The sequence below is a fragment of the Miscanthus floridulus genome, chromosome 13, assembly GCF_019320115.1.
Source record: "Miscanthus floridulus cultivar M001 chromosome 13, ASM1932011v1, whole genome shotgun sequence".
NCBI classification, from domain to species: Eukaryota; Viridiplantae; Streptophyta; class Magnoliopsida; order Poales; family Poaceae; genus Miscanthus; species Miscanthus floridulus.
In genome coordinates this window covers 68139625-68158961 of record NC_089592.1, presented here as the reverse complement: position 1 = coordinate 68158961, position 19337 = coordinate 68139625, and the positions used below count along the sequence as shown (strand labels likewise).

Below are 19337 nucleotides of genomic sequence, written 5' to 3'. Positions count from 1 at the left end.
CGACGTCGACGGTCTTTCATGCCCATGTGGTGACGTAGGCATGAGGCCACATCACATCACAGCCTTTCAGACCCACGTGCATGCGGCCACGTGACGGGAGGTCAGGAGGGTTCTCACGTCTTGCCTTCTAGTTCCAGCCGTTCGTGATCGAGGTCGTGGTGCCGTGGTGGTCTCCCTTCATCGATGGGAAAGTTGCCTACCGGTTGCCGCCCAGCCATCGTAGCCTTGTTCGTTCTGGCATCGATCGAAAGCTATCATGGCCTCGTCCAGGTATTGAAGATTCATACTTCAGAATGACTCTGCAATGGAGTCTTTGCCTGCAGTCTCGAATTGATGAATCTGCGTAGGTGTTCAGGCCAAGCTGCAAGTACGCAACATTGAGATCAACATATCCTCGTTCCGCCTAGGCTGCTCTGCTGCTGCCTGCGCTTCCGCGACTAACTCCCGGCCTGATAGCCGGTTACCGAGATGAGGTTCAATCTATACTCTTTTCTCTCTTTTTTTAATCCTATCGATTTTCATTGCTAATATCATTGAGTTATCTCTATATTTGTAACAATATATTGATTTAGCTGTTTATATTCTAATTTATGGATGGTTTCAATTAAATCTTGAAATAGAATACTTATCGTGTACTTTAGTTTGCGTATATTGAATTATATGTTACAAATTCATAATTTTTATCGAATTATCATATGGTTTTATGGAATTATATATGAAAAAAAATTTGGCTGCCATGTGCTAGAGCAAAATCCAGATTCGCCACTGGGGAGGACCTCGCCGCTTCCCCGCTGCGCCTCTCCAACCTCCTCCTCGCCGCCGCGATCGCGGACGCCATCTTGAAGCCCCTCCCGGAGCCCACCGCCCGCGACCCATTTCCCTGGAACACCGCCGTCTGCCTCCACGCCGTCGCGCACCCCCGCGCCGCGCCGCTCTACTTCACGCGGATGCGCCGTTGCGGCGTGCAGCCTGACGCCTACACGTTCCCCGCTGTCCTCAAGGCCTGCGGCTGTGCGCCTGGCTGCAGGGCCGGACTCGTGGTTCACTCCGAGGCCGTGAGGAGGGGGCTAGCTAGGACTTCGCTTGACGCGGTGACGGCGTGCTGCCGCGGCCTGCGGGGTGTTCCAGCCGGCGGCAACGAGCAGCTAACGCGGCGGAATGAAACCTGAAGGTTGAAGACGGTAACTCAGGTAAGTGATTTCAGTTCAGTTAGGGCCTGGCGTCCTGCAGTTGCAGTCTGTTTGATCTGATTACTTCAATTTGCAGGTAATTTGTTCTAAATTTTTTGATTCATCGAGCCACATATGGACAAGAACCGAGAGGCCTGTAGGCCGTAGGTTGCAGGTAATTTGTTCTAAAATTAGTCATTCCAGATTACCGTGATAGGGTTCTAATTTTCTAAATTTCTAATTCAATATTTTTTTTGAACATGTTAGATGTTGCCTAAGAAACAGTTGTCTAGTGCTCAGAATAGGAAAAAAATTGATCTCGATACTACTCTTGAAGATTTTGCATCAAGAAATACCAAAAGGCTATTTTTTACAAAGCACTGAAGCGCTATAGTTTTATTTGAGGTAATAATCATAATAGTTATTTTACTGTTCTTTTAGCTTCTTGGATGTGCTGTCGTTTTTTTCATGAACTAAATATATGTTGCAAGTTAACTTTTATTAATAAGTTAACTCTTATTAATAGGACTACATTCTTAAATCGTCATATTAAAATATTAGATTGCCGGGCCCTTAGTGTCTTCCTTGCCCAAGGGCCCTGAAAATTGTTGAGACAGCCCTGGGTATGGGAAGCAAGGTGGTGCTGGTGTGGACCGTGCGCGCGAGTTGTTTGATCAAATGCCCGAGAGGGATTTGGTGTCCTGCAACTTGATATCGATGGTTATGCTAGGCACGGAAGGATGGATGAGGCGAGGTCACTCAGCTGGGCGCTTTGGAGCAGGGAAGATGGCTTCATTCTTACTTGGAGAAGAAGAAGGTGCTGTCTGATGTTGTGGTGCAGACAGCTTTGATAGACAATGTACATGAAATGCGGGCGCTTGGATCTTGCCATGTTGATATTTGAAAGCATGGCTGAGAGGAGTGTAGTCACTTGGAATGTGATGATTGTGGGACTTGGAACTCATGGTTATGGTCTGGATGCTGTCATGCTGTTCCATCGAATGGATGCAGAAAGGGTTGCAGTGGATGATCTTAGTGTACTTGGCATGCTGACTGCTTGCAGACATGCTGGGTTGGTCTCAGAGGGTTTAGAGATATTTCACAGAATGAAAAAGGATTTCGGGATAGATCCCAAAATAGAACATTTTGGTGCATTGGTTCATCTACTTGTAGTATGAGAAGTTCCAATGTTTTTTTTTGTTCCTGACTGCATTAGTGTTAATTCCAGTATGAGATGTTAAAGGACACCTCCCTTTTTGATTGCATTGCATTGGTATTTGTCTTGTCCAGTAAGATTTTTGTTCGCTTGTCTTTGCAATAGCTTCCTTTGTTCGTTGTTCCATTCGTCTACTAGATCAATACTCTTCTCTAATCTACTAGATCAATACTCTTCCCCAATCTACTATATGGTTCTGGATGCTTTGTCTCAGGTTGAGATGCGATTCGTTGGTTTTTCTTTTTCTCTTGAATTGTTGCTTCATTTCCTGCAACAAGTTGGTAAGGATTTGCCGCCTTCTTCTGTAACTTTTTGCAACTATTGCAGCTTCAGAGCTGCATATTGGATTGGACAGAGGAGCAGAACAATGACGATGCCTCACTGCAGGTCGACGGGTGGAAAACCATGAAGTTGCCAAGTGGACTGCCAGTGGTTCCTCAGTCCTCACGTCGCCGAGTGTACTGCTGGTCAGTTCATGTACCCTTCTGTCTCTGCCTCGCTCCCATGGCTTCGGTGGAATCTGAACATTTAGCCATGGCGATGTGCCGCTTGAGCTGCTGTGTACTAGCAACATTTGTCTTTCCAAAATTGTGTTGATGGATTGGTGAACTGAAAAGGTTTTGGAAATATTGCAATTTTTCCTATGTTGTCTTCCTAGCAAACTGCAGAGTGGTAATTTTAGTTTTGGCAGTTTCTATAATCTGAAAATTATTAATATGGAGAGGAACGGTTATTGCTCTTGTGATGCATAGGAATTATATTATATGCTTTATTAAATATATGTACCATGCTCAAGTCATGATTTATTCTATATATTTCTCTGAAAATGAACTGTTTCTTTCCATTTCATTTTTCCAATATATGACGGTTGTTTTTATTTATATCACTGAATGAAGCCGTGGCGTTAGCACGGGCACTATACTAGTCATTGTAGTAAACGCCGTAATCACTACTTTGTTAGTGTCTAGAAACAACGAGATATAGTCTCAATGCCCGATTATGCTATAACTCGGTGGTGGTTCAAAGTTTTGCAGCTTTGGTTTGCCCTCCTTGGCAAAGGAGAAATAAAATATTAATGAAGCTCTTTGCCGTTTTTTGGTGTGTTTGTACTCTGCTTTCTCCTTAATAAAAAAAACGCGCTTAATACATTCTCTCTAAAAAAAAATCTAATGTGCTAGAGCATTTGGAACAACAGAAATAACTTCATCTTCAAGCAGCAGCCACCCACTGTTCAATGGTGCCAAGCAGTCTTTATACATGAATTTGCACTAGAGACCATTAGATGATTCGTTTTCTTCTTTTGTTTTTTCTATGTCGTGGCTAATTTTTCCTTCTACTATATACATATTCAGTAGGCTCTTGACCCCTCCTGTTTTGTTAACCCCCCCCCCCCCCCCCCCCCCCTCCGAGATGCGCTGCAATTTAGCACCTTGATATAGATACGTTGCACTTGTACCTCACAACTCTACCGACCTGCATAAGAAAATTTGGGAAGTTTCAGAGTCTGTTTGGCATGGCTTCCCCTCAAGTGCTAGCCACTTTTTACAGTTCCGTCTCATGACCCAAAAAATAATTCCGGCTCCTCTACTATTTATCACAAAAGAATTCTTCTAAAGTGTTTGGTACGGCTCCTCCGCAAAAGCTGTGGCCAGAGCTGAAGCCGTGCCAAACAAGCCCTCAATTGCTACGTCCAACCTCAGCCCCATCGAGTTCCATGAGGTGAAGATGGTCTGGAACAGATTTACCCAAGGTCCAGGATGGTTTGTGCATAGGTTGTTTTGAAACTCAATATACTCCCTTCAGGCACAAATTACCTTTTACCTATTGTGTTGAATCCTTGGTAGTGATACGAGTAATATATGTCTTGCAAATTAGTTTCATAAAGAGTAAACATTTGCTATATTCTACATATATAGTATAACAAAAACTAGTGTCAAAACCTGAAATTACTTACTTTAGACTCCCCCAAAGTATTACTCCATCCATCCCAAATGAATGGCATTACTCCCTCCGTCCCCAAAAATGATGTTATGTGATTCGAGGTTTGTCCCAAAAAAAATAATGTTCTGAGCTTTAGACACGTTGATCCACATAAGAATCTGTTGGGCTTATGCATGCGCAACATATCCGGCCCTTTCCTTAACCAATACGATATACGCTACTCTTGGTTGCCTCCCGTGGATTTTTGCATGCTTGCATGCAGGGTGTCTTAATTAGAAAACTAAACCATGCCACATCCCTTCTTTTATGGAAATCATGTGTAACAAACCAAGGGTATAAGGGATATTTCTCTTCACTAATCTGTCTGAAAAAAGCCAGAACCTTACTTTTTTAGGGGGACAGAGGAAGTACTTAAGAATGACTAGCAGGACAATTGATTCGACTAGCAACTCGCGCTAACCCTAGCGCCGTCACCGTCACCGCCCTCATCTTCCATCACCGCTGGTCCCCCTCCCTTCCCCTCCGGCATCTTGTCGGAGGCCGGAGGTAGTGGTGATCCATCGTTTTTAATAAGTGTTTCTAGTAGGTCGAGTCCTTAGGGTTAGTGTCTCTCCATGCCAAGTTTTTTGATATTGGGGATTTATCTCCTCTCCGACGATGGTGGGGGGTAGGATGAAACTGTTTTCTCCATGACGGCTCTGTTGAAAATGAGGGCGACAACTACGGTGTCAGTAACTTTCATCGGCATGACGACATGGAGACTTTTCTTTCCGGACGACGACATCAAGGCTGAGATGATGTCGACGTCATGGAATAATTTCCTCCGGTCTCTTCGCTGTTTTGTTGTGGTTAGATCTGGCCACAATGAAGGACTAGAGAGAATAAGTTTCGGATCAGTCTTCTTCATTCTTCGGTGGTAGAAAGAAGGAAGACACAAGAAAGAAGAAATTTCTCAACTCCGCCCACAGGAATGTTGGTCGTCATTCGTTGGGCATCTTTTCTCAGGACTTTTGCCGAGTGTTTGCCTGTGTGTCATCCATACGAAGCGTCATATAGGTTTGATTTTGAGATTTGGAGCTATAGGGGACCTGTGACGCCTAAGAGGGCGGGGGGGGGGGGGGTTGAATTTGGCAACTTAAAATTCCGACTCTAAACTATGGCCTCTTTTTCTAACCTTAGCAAAACCTATAGCAAAAAGATAAACTATCTAAATGTGCAACTACGGTTTTACTAATGTGTTGCTATCTCTACCGTAAAAGGAGTAATACAAACTAATGTAAATACGGAAGCTAAAGAGCGAGGTTAGAGATATGCAAACGTCCCATCGACGACTCTGATATTTTTATCGAGGTATCGAGAAGCGCGCAAGCTTCCCTCTAGTCCTCGTTGGAGCCCCTCGCAAGGAATCTCTAGGAAAGGGCTAAGCTCCTAGTCGGATAACTCCGTGGATAGCTCCGGGCCTTCCCCACACGCAAGCGGGTCTTCGGTTAAGCCACTCATGGCAAAGCCTCTCCGGAACCGCTCACCGCCGTCTTCACTATCAAGCTTTCGGCCGAAACGCCGCGGGTCTTGTTCCCTTCGGTACACGGTGGCGGCCACACCACAAATGCAGTTGGTGTGATCTCACAAGACTAGAAGCCCCTCCGATGTACAACAATGGTGCGCGTAAGCACCAAGTGGTAAGAGGTATGCAAACCTCACTTAACACTAGGCTAAAACCTAAAGCAAGCGCATAAGTGGTGGTCTAATCAACCTAAGCACTTCGCAAATCACCTACGCTAATCACCTAATGAATCACTAAGCACTATGCATGTGGAGATCACTAAAATGGTGTATCAACACACAAGATATGTTTCCTCAGCTCCACACATGTGTAATGTTCGGTTGGGGGGTCTATTTATAAGCCCCATGGAGAAAGTAGCCGTTGGGGATGAAATCCCGCTTTTCTACTACTGACCGAACGCTCAGGTCATCCTGATCGAATGTGTCTGGTCGTCCCGACCGTTAGAGCCACGATCAACTGATCGAACGCTGCTGGGGTCTGGTCACATGCCACCGGACTCGTCTGGTCGTAATTTCACCGCTCTTGAACCTCTTTGTACTCGATCGGACGCTGCAGCTCCTGCGTCTGGTTGATTTGCCACCACCGTCCGGTCAGTGCTGAATCTGTTGTCGGGATGATGAATAGTGCCATCGGTGCATCCGGTCACTTTTAGTACTCAACGTTTGATCACTGCTAGCAGACGCCTACTATTGTCGGGCTCTTGATCGGAGTGTCCGATCGCTCATCTTACAGCGTCCGGTCACTCTGCTGAGCAGTTTTTTTTTGTGATCTTGTGTACGACTTGGTTTCCTATCTTCGTGCTTGGACTTTGCTTGATATCTTAGGGTCTTTTCTTGTGCTTCTAGGGTCTTGCTTAAGGTGTTGATTATCGGATCATCACGTCGCCTTCGTCCAAGTCATGTCATGCAACCTATTGAACTACAAAACAATCACTTGCAAATTCATTAGTCTAATTTAGTTGTGTTGGTCATAAAACACCAAAATCCAAAGTAAATGGGCCTAGGGTCCATTTTCCTTACAATCTCCCTCTTTTTGGTGATTGATGACAACACGACCAAAGCAAGCAAATAATAAAAAGTTTGGAATTTAAAAACTATCTACTTGCTAGGATGTAATGCAAAGGGCAAGGTTATATGATGCTAAAAGATACCACTTGTAAAAGATACTACTTGTAAGGCTAAAAGGTACCACATGTAAATATCTTATGAAAGTTATCTTGCCCTTGCAAATGTCCCCATGTGGCATTATGGATTTAAGCCTTACTTTTTGGTCCTACAAATTCTCCCTATTACATAGACTAATCCATAATTCACTATCCTCCCTTTCTCGGACCATTGCCACTTGTAAATTATATACCACTTGTAAATTGTTATGATCGAGCTTGCTTTTGGTCCTACAAATTCTCCCCCTTTGGAATCAAATACCAAAAAGGAAGACATTAGTAGCACAAGGGAGGGTCAAACTTTGTGAACCTTTGTATGTGGAGTAGAATAGGTCATAAAATTTGACTCTCACATTACATAGACTAAGCCCTCCCTAAATATATACATACATATGATGGAGAATGTAGTTTATGCATAATTGGCAAATTAATGCTCAAGGGAGTTTAATCTATATAATGCATGGAGAAAGCATATAAATATCAAATGAACTCAACATGATGATATCGAATGAGAAATACCACATGTGGAAACCAATTTGATTTATACCACTTGCAATAGGTGGTGGATATTTGAAGTATGATGCTTAACTCCAGGGACTCCATTTTCCTTGCAATGAGACTACTACACACATGATAAGCTTCAAAAAGTGTTAGTCTCAAAGCATTCAACTTATAGAGTAACCTCCCCCTAAATTTGTGCACATATGTATAGAATACTTGTAGAGGATATGCACATTGATTTTAGAATAAAAAATACCACTTGAAAGATGACATCACATGAATGTGATAATCATTTTCGAAAATGATATTCAGGAGAAATTGTCTATGATTTGGACTTTGGCACATATTAGATGAACTATTGAAAGACAAGCTATGTGATGTGCTCCTAAACAATTTAAACCATGCACGTTTGCTCCAAGGGTCAAGAATGAAACTGAGCAAGCCTACCATATGATTTACCTAGTGTATGCATGACAAATGATATTAGCGTGCAGATGCAAACCTAGGCATAAAAGGAACTAGATGCTAATTGAGATTGAAAGAATTTAAATCTTAATACCACTTGTAGGAAATACCAATTGAAGGAATTTACATCTAGTTACCTAACATGGGAAGGAGAATTTGGGTCCATAGTGTTTACTAACCCACTTGGCAATTTACATGATCCAATATGATGCACCCCATGAAATGCACCCATCCTTAGTCAAGTCTCCAAATTCCCCGAAGTCCATCGGACTTCTCACTTAGGGATCCAAACCTTCTTGGTGCTCTTCATGTTAGAAATGATCTCCTTTGGTACCCAAATGGTGGCTTGCTTGTTCACCTTGATGGCCACCACCTTGTCATTTTTCTTCTTCTTCAAGAGAAAAGGTGTGGAGGCCTTTTGTCCACCTTGTTGGTGTAGGTATTGGAGAACTTGCTTGTTTGCTTTTTCTCTTTCTTCTTTGCTCCTCCCCCATTCTTTATCTTGCACTCATAGGACTTGTGGCCTTCCTTGTGGCATACGTAGCAAACCATGGTTTGTTCTTCATCAAGCTTCTTCACTCCCTTGACGGTGTTATCTTGATGAAGTTGAGCTTGCTTTGTCTTGCATTTCACTTGAGTCAAGTCCTTGGTGAGGCGAGCCACTTCTTGCTTGAGTTGCTTATTCTCTATTGCAACCTCTTGTGTGCATGTATCTACAACAACTTTCTCAATACAAACATGGTTGCATAAGGGTGAGTCTAAACATAAATCAACGCAAGAGGTAGATGCATTTTTTAGGCATGTTAAAGATATAACTTTTTTAGATGCCTTGGTGGGGGTTGTACCGACGGCTTCAAGATTAGTAACTTATTAGTTAGCTCATCACAATGTTTGCACATAGTTTCTATTTTAGCAAGCAAACTTTTATAAGCATCTTCTGAGCTAGCTAATTTTTCTTTTAATTTTTCATTTTTCTTTACAAGTTGCTCATCATTGATTGTGCATGCATTTGTTGTTGCACTAGCCTCAAGTTGCTCAATTTTAGTAGATAGTTCAATATTGAGATTAGCAAATGTCTCATATTGTTCAAGCAAGATTTTATATGCTTCTTGTGAACTATCTAGCTTTTCTTTTAATTTATCAAGCTTCTTTTGTTGACTAGTGTAAACTTTAACATAGTTAAGATTTTGTTGCACAATTTTATCATAAGAAAGTAGCTCATCATCACTATCACTATTGTTGTCACTAGCACTAGGGATAGACTCTTTGTTACCTCGTGCCATAAGGCACATACGTGAAGTGTTTGATGATGAGTGCTTGTGCCTTCGCCTCTTGTGATGGTTTTCTTCTTCACTTGAAGAATCATCCCATGATCTTATTGATGTGAGGGCTTTGTCCTTGTACGTCTTCTTCTTGGTCTTGGGTGTGGGCTTGTTTGGATAAACTTCCACAAAGTGTCCCAACTCACCGCATCCATAGCATCATTTCTTACTTTGCTCATTTCTTTGATTTATGAAAATGGAATCTTAAATTTGGATGGGCACACCCTTGACATTGAGCCTTTGGATCATCTTCTCCACCTTGTTGATAAGTTTGATTAATTCTTCATCAAGGTCGGAGGTGGAGGAGGAAGATTGATCATCATCACTTGAATCTCATCATCATCATCATCGTCATATTCTTCATCTTTAGTTGAGGAGCTTGAGCTTGAGCTTATCTCAACTTTCTTGCCCTTCATCTTTTTTTTCTCACTACATGCGAGAGCTTTGCCTTTGCTTGATGAAGAGGCTTCTTCTTTACCCATCTTGCGTGATATTTCAAATGCCACTATCTTGCCAATGTCTATGGTCGGGGTCATGGTGCTCAAGTCCTCCATGTTGTGAAGAATGGTGATGATGCTTGCATATTTCTTTTGTGGTAGCACGGAGATGCTCTTCCTCACGATGTCCGCATCATCTAGCTTGGTTAATCCTATTGAATGGAGCTCATTGATAATTAGATTCAAACGAGAGTACATATCACGAACAAGCTCATCATCATTTATTTTAAAGGAATCATAATTTTGCTTAGCTAGACAATTTTTTTGCTCATGGACATTAGTTGTGCCATCATGGAGCTCTTGGAGTTTTAACCACATTTCATGTGCCGTGTTTAAAGTGAACACTTGGTTAAAAACATCCATGCTAAAAGATTCAAACAAGCAATTCTTAGCTCTAGCATTGAAATGAATTTCTTTCTCTTTACTCTTTGTGGGTTTATCGGGATTCTTAATGGGTTTCATCCCGTCACGAGTGACTCTCCAAACACTCAAATCTACCGCCTCAAGGTGACAAATCATTCTAGCTTTATAGTAGGAGATGTTAGTGCCGTCAAAGTGTGGAGGCCTAAAGGTATCCATCACAACCACTCTAAATAGCGTCGGCTAAATGGCGGTGAAGCCAAAGGTCCAAATTGAGCCAACCGGCTCTGATATAGGGGACCGTGACGTCTAAGAGGAGGGTGAATTAGACAACTTAAAATTCTGACTCTAAACTATGGCCTCTTTTTCTAACCTTAGCAAAAACATTTGCAAAAGATAAACTATCTAAATGTGTAACTACGGTTTTGCTAATGTGTTGCTATCTCTACCGCAAAAGGAGTAATACAAACAATGTAAATGCGAAAGCTAAAGAGCAAGGTAGAGATATATAAACTCTCATCGATGACTCCAATATTTTTACCGAGGTATCGAGAAATGCGCCAGCTTCTCCCTAGTCCTCGTTGGAGCCCCTCGCAAGGGCCAAGCTCCCAGTTGGGTATCTCTGTGGATAGCTCCGGGCCTTCCCCACGTGCAAGTGGGTCTCCGATTAAGCCACTCGTGGCAAAGCCTCTCCCGGACCGCTCCCCACCGTCTTCACTATCAAGCTTTCGTCTGAAACGCCACGGGCCTTGTTCCCTTCAATACACGGTGGTGGCCACACCACAAATACGGTTGGTGTGATCTCGCAAGACTACAAGCCCCTCCGATGTACAACAATGGTGCGCGCAGGCACTGAGTGGTAAGAGGTATGCAAACCTCACTAAACACTAGGCTAAAACCTAGAGCAAGCGCATAAGCGGTGGTCTAATCAATCTAAGCACTTCGCAAATCACCTACGCTAATCATCTAATGAATCACAAAGTACTATGCATGTGAAGATCACTAAAATGGTGTATCAACACCCTAGATATGTTTCCTCAGCTCCACACATGTGTAATGGCCGGTTGAGGGGTCTATTTATAAGTCACATAGAGAAAGTAGCCGTTGGGGATAAAATCTCACTTTTCTGCTACTGACCGAACGCTCAGGTCATCCTGATCAGACGCGTTCGGTCGTCCCGACCGTTAGAGCCGTGATCAACTAATCGGACGCTGCTGGTGTCCGGTCACATGTCACCAGACGCGTCCTGTCGTAATTTTGCCACTCTTGAACCTCTCAGTACTCAATCGGACGTTGCAGCTCCTACGTCCGGTCAATTTGCCGCCAGCGTCCGATCAGTGCTGAATCTGTTGCCGGGATGTTGAACAGTGCCATCGGTGCATCCGGTCACTTTCCGTAATCAGCGGTCGGTCGCTGCTGCAGACGCCTATTGTTGCCGGGCTCTTGATCAGAGCGTCCGGTTGCTCATCTTACAGCATCCGGTCGCTGCGTCCGGTCACTCTGCCGAGCAGTTTGTTTGCAATCTTGCGTACGACTTGGTTCCTATCTTCGTGCTTGGACTTTGCTTGATATCTTGGGTTTTCTCTTATGCTTTTAGGGTCTTGCTTAAGGTGTTGATTATCGGATCGTGACGTCATCTTCGTCTAAGTCACGTCTTGCACCCTATTGAACTACAAAACAATCACTTGCTAATTCATTAGTCCATTTTGGTTGTGTTGATCATCAAACACCAAAATCCAAAGTAAATGGGCCTAGGGTCCATTTTCCTCTATTCACAACGTGGGTACAATTTAGATAAAAATCAATTTCTAGCTATATGTAGTGTATTCCAGAGTACTTGTAACGTGTTATGTACCTAGCTATTATCTAATATAATTCTTTTTTAATCTATAAACGACAATTAATTCGATTAGGGAAGCTGATTTTTCTTCGCACATGGTATGGATAATGTTGGTCTTGAATTGATGAATTTGCCATAAAACTTTTGTACTACCATGAACACTGCAGAGAGGCATATGTACTTCCCAATTTAGCCAAGACGGTTCACAATTTTCTATGCAGTTAATTAAGGTCATATGACAATTATAACTTATATAGGCAATATGTATCCACAAGGTTCATTAACAGATTATTTTACCATTTACGTTTGGCAATGTCCTGATCTCATGTGAGAAACTGGATCACGCAGACGCAGGAGAGTCGGACGTGCACCAGAAGGCTGAAAGCCAAATCAGAAGCGCATTATCCTCACCTCAACTATGGTGAAGCGACGGGGCGATCGAATTGCAAAACCCGTTCGTTCTCCGTAGGATCATATAACAAGACGAAGAACAGGGATGGAACTGTGCTCGCTATATGATGAACCACCACCAACCAATCTGATGATTTGCGTCCGCTGGCTATTACCGCACCCGCATTTCGTTTTCGTCGAACATCAGTAAGGCGTCGAGCAGAACAAGCGGCGGCGGCGGCGGCGGCAGCGTTGAGAGCGGGAAGAATGTCCCCAATCCCGACCACCGAGGCTGGAGCCGCGGCGGCGGCGCCGCCAAAGTTGAGTTACGGCGACTTGGCGAGGGTCACTCGCGGGCGGTCAGGCGCACGTGCTCGCGGAGGGCGATGGGTGATCAGGCCGGTTGACGTATCAACGAAACAGACCTGAGCCTGCCCGCGCTCACCAAATCATGATCCCTAACCTTCCATGGCCCAATAGGTCACAACAAGGCCCAAAAAATCTCGCAACAGATAATCATCAGTGGGGGTCGCAGATAATCCATGGCCCAATAGGTCACAACGAGGCCCTATTTCTTAAGTTGTACAAGCCGGTCTGCAGAATAGACGTGCTAATTTTTAGGCCAATTTCTGCACTTAACTAATGAATCCTGGCCGCCTTTTGAATCATTGTTTTGTTCTTGTGATAATCACTAGAATGATATGATTTCTTTCTAGTGTACAGCCCTTATAAGTTATAAATGTGGTTCCCCTTATAATTTTGTCTTACCTTAATTCAATATTTTTCAAGGTGCATATTAGCAAAAACTGATAGACGAATCGCTCCCTGCACTATCAACGAAGCCTGGACGTCTTTCAGCCCATGGTTTTGTACGGCCCATGCTGTGTTCGTTCCAAATTGTACCCCGCTACTCACCACCAGGATTACATGATTTGTTCTATAAAATTTTTTGTCCCACAAAAAATGTGTTATTTGTCCATGGTGTATAATGTTTTGCACATGTACAAAGTTTATTTCAATCAAACAATCCATTATCTTTATTATAGTAATGTTAAAAATGCCATCATGTCCGCCGGGAGGATCTTACACTACCGAAAACAGTGACTTTGCCGTATGCCATAGGCACTCGGTAAAGACCAAAAAACACTTGGCAAAGGCTTTGCCAAGTGTAACACTCGGCAAACAGCATACGACATCTACAGTGTCGACAAACAACTATTTGCCGAGTGTTTTTTATCGCGCACTCGGCAAATGGTTTGCCGAGTGTCAAATTTGACACTCGGCAAAAAAATGTGGTTTACCGAGTGTTTTTCCAAAATACACTCGGCAAAGGATTATGGTTTGCCGAGTGTTTTTTAGAAATTACACTCGACAAACCTATTTTCCAAAGAAAAAAAATATTTTTTTCTTAGCATACCATTGTTGATTGCCGAGTATTTTTAGGAATTACACTCGACAAACCTATTTTCCAAAGAAAAAAAAATAATGAGGAATTACACTCGCCAGCTTCATACTAATTAGAGAATAATTTGCAAGCAGTCAACCAAACAAAAAACTGAAGGTCTGCCAGGAGATCCACTTCACTGACTCTAGCAGATATAAGTCTAGGAGAAGAAATATAGAATTTATACAATTCTATCATTATCTCTCAGAATTTTACACGCCGTGCACTGGGATTTACCTTAAGGAGGAAAACAGTCTGCGTACTGCTTCAAAGAAATCGGCTGCTTTGTCAACATTGATAGCCAGCTGATAGCTACAGCATGAGAAAACAAAAGAACCAATTGTTAGCTTTATGATTATACAAATAAGAAAGAGTGACTACAGCTACCATCTTCATGCACATTCATACTATTGTGATCAAGAAGAGTGATTGCAGCTACCATCTTCCAGAACATCTACAACTAATTTAAGTTTTGCTTGCTGCACATTCACACTACTGTGATCAAGATAGACAATCGAGAGTAGCAAACCCTTTCCAAAGATCAAGCCGAATAACTACAGCTTATAAATATGGACCATAACAACAAGAATATGTCTAAAGCAAGCAAAAGAACAACAAGAATCTGAGTTAGTTACCCTTCTAACAAACATCAACTTTGGATCAGGACTGACATAGAAACTATCCTTCCGCCATAAGCCTCGCACTTAAGCTGCACGAGCTCCTCCTGCTCCCAACATCCACATAAGAAAATGCAAAAACAAATCTTAGTTACCTTTGTAATCAAGAAAGCATCTTAATGACAATCGATGGTACTGGTTCATATATAAATTTTTTTTGCTTAGGCTAGCACGTTTCTGACTCCAAACTAGTTCTATTGCTCTGGAAAGCACATTTCTAACTCCAAACTATGGCTAGCAGGATATGTTAAGTTTTCAAACATTAAGATAATTGAAAAACTTGCAGGACTAAAAATACCTTTCCAAACAACGACCCTGGTTGTTGGAGCGCTGCGACTCTCTCGCTGATATTGTCCTTCACCTGCTCAATCACAACAAGAAATCCCCAGCATGCTTTTAGCATCAAATTCTAACATAGTTGTTTGGAGCTTTTAGCACATATAGTAGTTTGGAGCTTTAGATAAGTTAAAACTAGGTAGATAACCAAAACAATATATAGCAGTTTACTTGTGACTTAATAGAAGCTAGGTAGATATGCAAAACAGGTTGAAATACAAGGAGTTACAATCATCACAGCGGTTAATAGATGTTGATACAGTATAGCAAAAATTTGGCAGAACTAGTGTTCTAGCATCAGCAATAAGTCCACTCATGGCACAGCCTATGTGCTCATCAATTCCCATGACTTTTTCCACACTGCTTGGTGGAGCTACTATATCCTCTGATTGTAACAATTCAATGATTAACAATTTAGACATGAAATAGAATATACAATGAAAACCATATATAGGCTAAGTGGAGGTACTATATCCTCTGATAAAACTACTACTATTATAGCCACAAAAATTTCAGTATTAATCTCCAATTAACAAGCATCAAGATAGTCTCAATGGTAGCACTGTCTATGACAAGGGCAGGGGTCTAGAGCGGCTCACCGAGTTGGGCCATTCGCACCAGCTCCTCCATCGCGGCCACAGTGAGGGAGGGGGCGGCGTTGGGGAAGAAGAAGGCTGGGGAGGGGCGGCGCCGGGGAAGAAGAAGGCCAGGGAGGGGTGAAGCCCGCCACCACGCCGCACGCCGCCCGCCACCACCAGAGCCCAGATCCGGCCGCCACCGGCCTCCACCGGTCGGATCGAGGAGAGGGAGGGATGGCGCCGAGGAAGAAGGCTGGGGAGGGGCGGCGCCGGGGAAGAAGAAGGCCGGGGAGGGGCGGCGCCAGGGAAGAAGGGGAGAAGGAGGGGAGGGGCGGCAGCCCGGGAGGGAGGAAGGGGAGGGGAGGGGAGGGGCACTGGGGGCCGGGTCCCGGGAGGAAGGAGAGGGTGCGCTGGGGGCTGGGTGCCCGGGAGGAAGAAGGGGGAGGGTGCGGAGGAAGAAGGGGAGGGGGCGCTGGGGGCCGGGCGGTTATGTAGATATTTTTTTTGTTTACCGAGTGTCCCAGATCAGTGCACTCGGCAAAGTTTTTATTCTTTATTTTTTTTCTTCTCCTTGTTTTCCAGAAAAAAAATTTATTTCTTTGCCGAGTGTTCTAGATCTGAGCACTCGGCAAAGTTTTTTTCATTTTTTTTCTTCTCCTTCTTTTCTAGAAAAAAAGATTTTATTTATTTGCCGAGTGTTTTTTGACACTCAACAAACCCCTTCTTTTACGAGTGTTTTTTTAGACACTCGGCAAACCAACCTCTTTGCCTAACGTTTTTTTTGCCGAGTGTTTTTTAGCGTAGCACTCGACAAAGATCTTGTTCGCCGAGTGCCTGAGGGAATACACTCGGCAAACATAAAAACACTCGGTAAATTTGAGGATTCCGGTAGTGTTAGAGACCAGGTAAAAAAAGAAACTAACAATACGTAGATAAAGATCCCATATCAAGTACAATCAATAAATAGCTAGTATTAGTAACAATAAAAGTAATATTTATATTTCTGTTTGATTGAAGGTAAAATATCTAAATTGAGAATCAATGTACATAATCTAATTAATAGCTAAAACTGGAGGTACAATTAAGGACAAACTTGATTCAAATTTGACATGAACTAGGAAGCAAAATAACTTTTTTGCGAATGGGAAGCAAAATAACTAAACAAAGACTCCATAAAAATAGAAATTGTAAATAGTTAAATCTAGAATAAAAGTGAAGGTAAAATAATTTTATGATATCTACTTGTATTGAAGATTAAAACATCTAAATAAAAGAGCCAACAGAAAATATAATAACTAATATCTTGCTTTTGAATGCCTCTCGGTCGATCATGACATGTTAATAAACAACAAAATATGCATTATTTGGTTTCATTGATCATTAAATGACTTAGATTTAACCAGAGAGTACATGCCAGATATATTATTGTAGAGATAAATTTAGAATTAAAAGTATTGAAATGTAGTAACTTTTTATCCATATGAATTGACAAGCAAAATACATAAATAAATAGTTTAGGTCAAGTAAACTAACAAATAACTAAATTCAGAACAAAAACAATTAAAAAGAATTCAATTTTCCATTTACAATGGAAAGAAAAATATCTACAAAAAGAACACATGCAAATTTTTGGTTTGGACGTTTGCCCTTAGGCCTTTAGGGAGCCCGAGATCATGGATAAAATGGAAACTTAACAGAATATAAAATGAAGAAACAACTTCACAGTAAGGTAGAAAATAAAGTGCTAGATTTTTACTTCCTTTTGAGGAAAAAACATCATAGTAATGTGAAGAAAGTGCTAGTTTTTTCCTCCCATTTTTACAATATGCGTCGGCCCATCAATCACATTCCTAGCATATTCAGAGGGTAGTTCGGTCTTTTCATCACAACATGGTCTTTTCATCACAACAGGGTCAGCATATCATGAGTTGCTTAGAGGTTCCAAAGCTTCGGCTTCACACATTCACTTGGACCTTTGCACCCCCATAGGTTCCTCTTTCGGGATCCAGCTTTGAACATTCTAAAAGGTCCATGAGCACCCAAGAGGGGGAGGGTGAATTGGGTGTCTATTTCAAAACCTAAAACTTAGGGCTCAAATTACCATAAACTACTCTAGCATGATGTGCACTTAAGGTTTTTCTAGTGTGCTCTTATCTTACCCTCACACACAAAGAGTTTAACAGCCTATAGCGAATCATAACAACTAGCTTCTAGCTAATCTAGGAAGGTAAAGATCACACAAGCCAAGTATGTGCGAAAGCAATAAACATTGTAAGTACAGAGCTTGAGTAAGAGAGGGCAAATTCCGGAAAACGTGGTGATATATTCCATGATATCGGTTGCCAAAACGTTGCTGCTCCACACCAAAAATGGAGCGTCACCGCCTCCAAGGTAACCACACCTTCACCAAAAGGTCACGGAGACCCTCAAGCGCTCTGGGTCGTCAAGTTCTCAGGTTCTAGGGCCAAACTCTCACGAGGATGCAATATATACTATCTATCCTAGCCTTTGAATGTGATATAGTGTAGCTACTCACATGTGTATCTCAAGATTTAGAGTGTACATGGTCCAATGAAGTGTATATATATGGAATATGTGATCATACTAGATCGTCTGGGGTAGTATGTATGTCAAGTATGCAAGTATACATTGAGTATGTGGTTATACTTATTTTATATACTACTATGACAATATTATAATAATGTACTAAAAAGGTATGTCTTCTTTTAAATTTTTTGTGTAGTATAATCAGGAGTATCTTAAAATGAGTATATAAACATACTTAAACTAATAAATAAGTATTTAAACTCATAAATGAGTATGCACATATTTGGTTTATTGAAGATGGGAGTAGCTGCACCTGTGAGTTGAAAAAATAGTGTTTTTCTACTTTACATGTTAAGTTTTTTTCCTCCAGTTTGTAGACATCCTGAATTCCAATTCATTACTAAAGCAGCAAACTACAAAGTTCGCATCACAATGAGTGGCCCCGTTCGCTTCGCTGAAAAAAAAAGGTCGAAATACTGTTCCGGCTGATTTGTTGTGAGAAAAAAATATTTTTCCGACTGAAAAAAATAAGTTAAAAAGTACGAATTATAAGAGAAGCGAACATAAGTATACTACTGTGTCGTTCATTTAACCCCAAACTCGTCATTCGGCAACTACCGGGCCGTACCCAGTACTGCACACATCTTTCCAGTACTGTACTGCGCATCACACATTCACACTTCTGACTGTCATCAAAACTGACACGAACACTTTTAGTCAGTTCATTTCGTCGTAAACGACTGTGGATTATTTATTGTTGACTGGTTTGATGAGTTTGATGTAAAAAAAATTATTTTAGCTTATAATCCACGATCGTATAAGTTCAACCGAACAGGCTCTTTACCAAGTGCAAGTACACACTTCACCGGCATGGCATTGCGCTTTGAAATCATTTTATGCTAGTTCTAATTCAAACAAAATAAAAGAAGCGAGAGCACTTTGATCAGAGAAAGCATGCATGACTGGTTTCTCGGATCCAATGTATGAAGCAACACTAGAGCCCATGCTATGCTATGCTTCATTAGGAGATGAACCTCTCGTACTGAAGGAAGAACAAGCTGAAGAAAATGAAAGCCAGTACGTACCCAATGTTAGTTGATCTCCACCAATAGACCCAACGGCCTATTGGGTCCTTGGATCTGCGTCCTGATCGGGGGGCGCCCAACCCTAATGTGGTTGGTGGACCCCTGTCGCACAGCACTATAAATAGAGGAGTGAAGAACTGGGCTCGACTAATGAAGTTGACTGGAGCCGCCGCAATCCCACCACAGAGAAACCTAATCCGATCTAAAGGAGTGCTGCCAGCGACGGGATGCCCCACCGCACCG

The 19337-nt window shown here is 42.3% G+C and overlaps 1 long non-coding RNA gene across 2 annotated transcripts; it reads left to right on the top strand.

Moving 5' to 3' along the window:
* The first annotated feature begins 752 nt into the window (after positions 1-752).
* Positions 753-3150, top strand: LOC136499141 (uncharacterized). Of its 2 annotated transcripts, XR_010769916.1 has the most exons (4): positions 753-1190; positions 1267-1344; positions 1437-1574; positions 2713-3150. It is a non-coding gene; the product is annotated as an uncharacterized lncRNA (long non-coding RNA). The 2 variants fall into 2 exon arrangements; XR_010769915.1 differs by lacking the exon at positions 1437-1574.
* The last annotated feature ends 16187 nt before the right edge of the window (positions 3151-19337 follow it).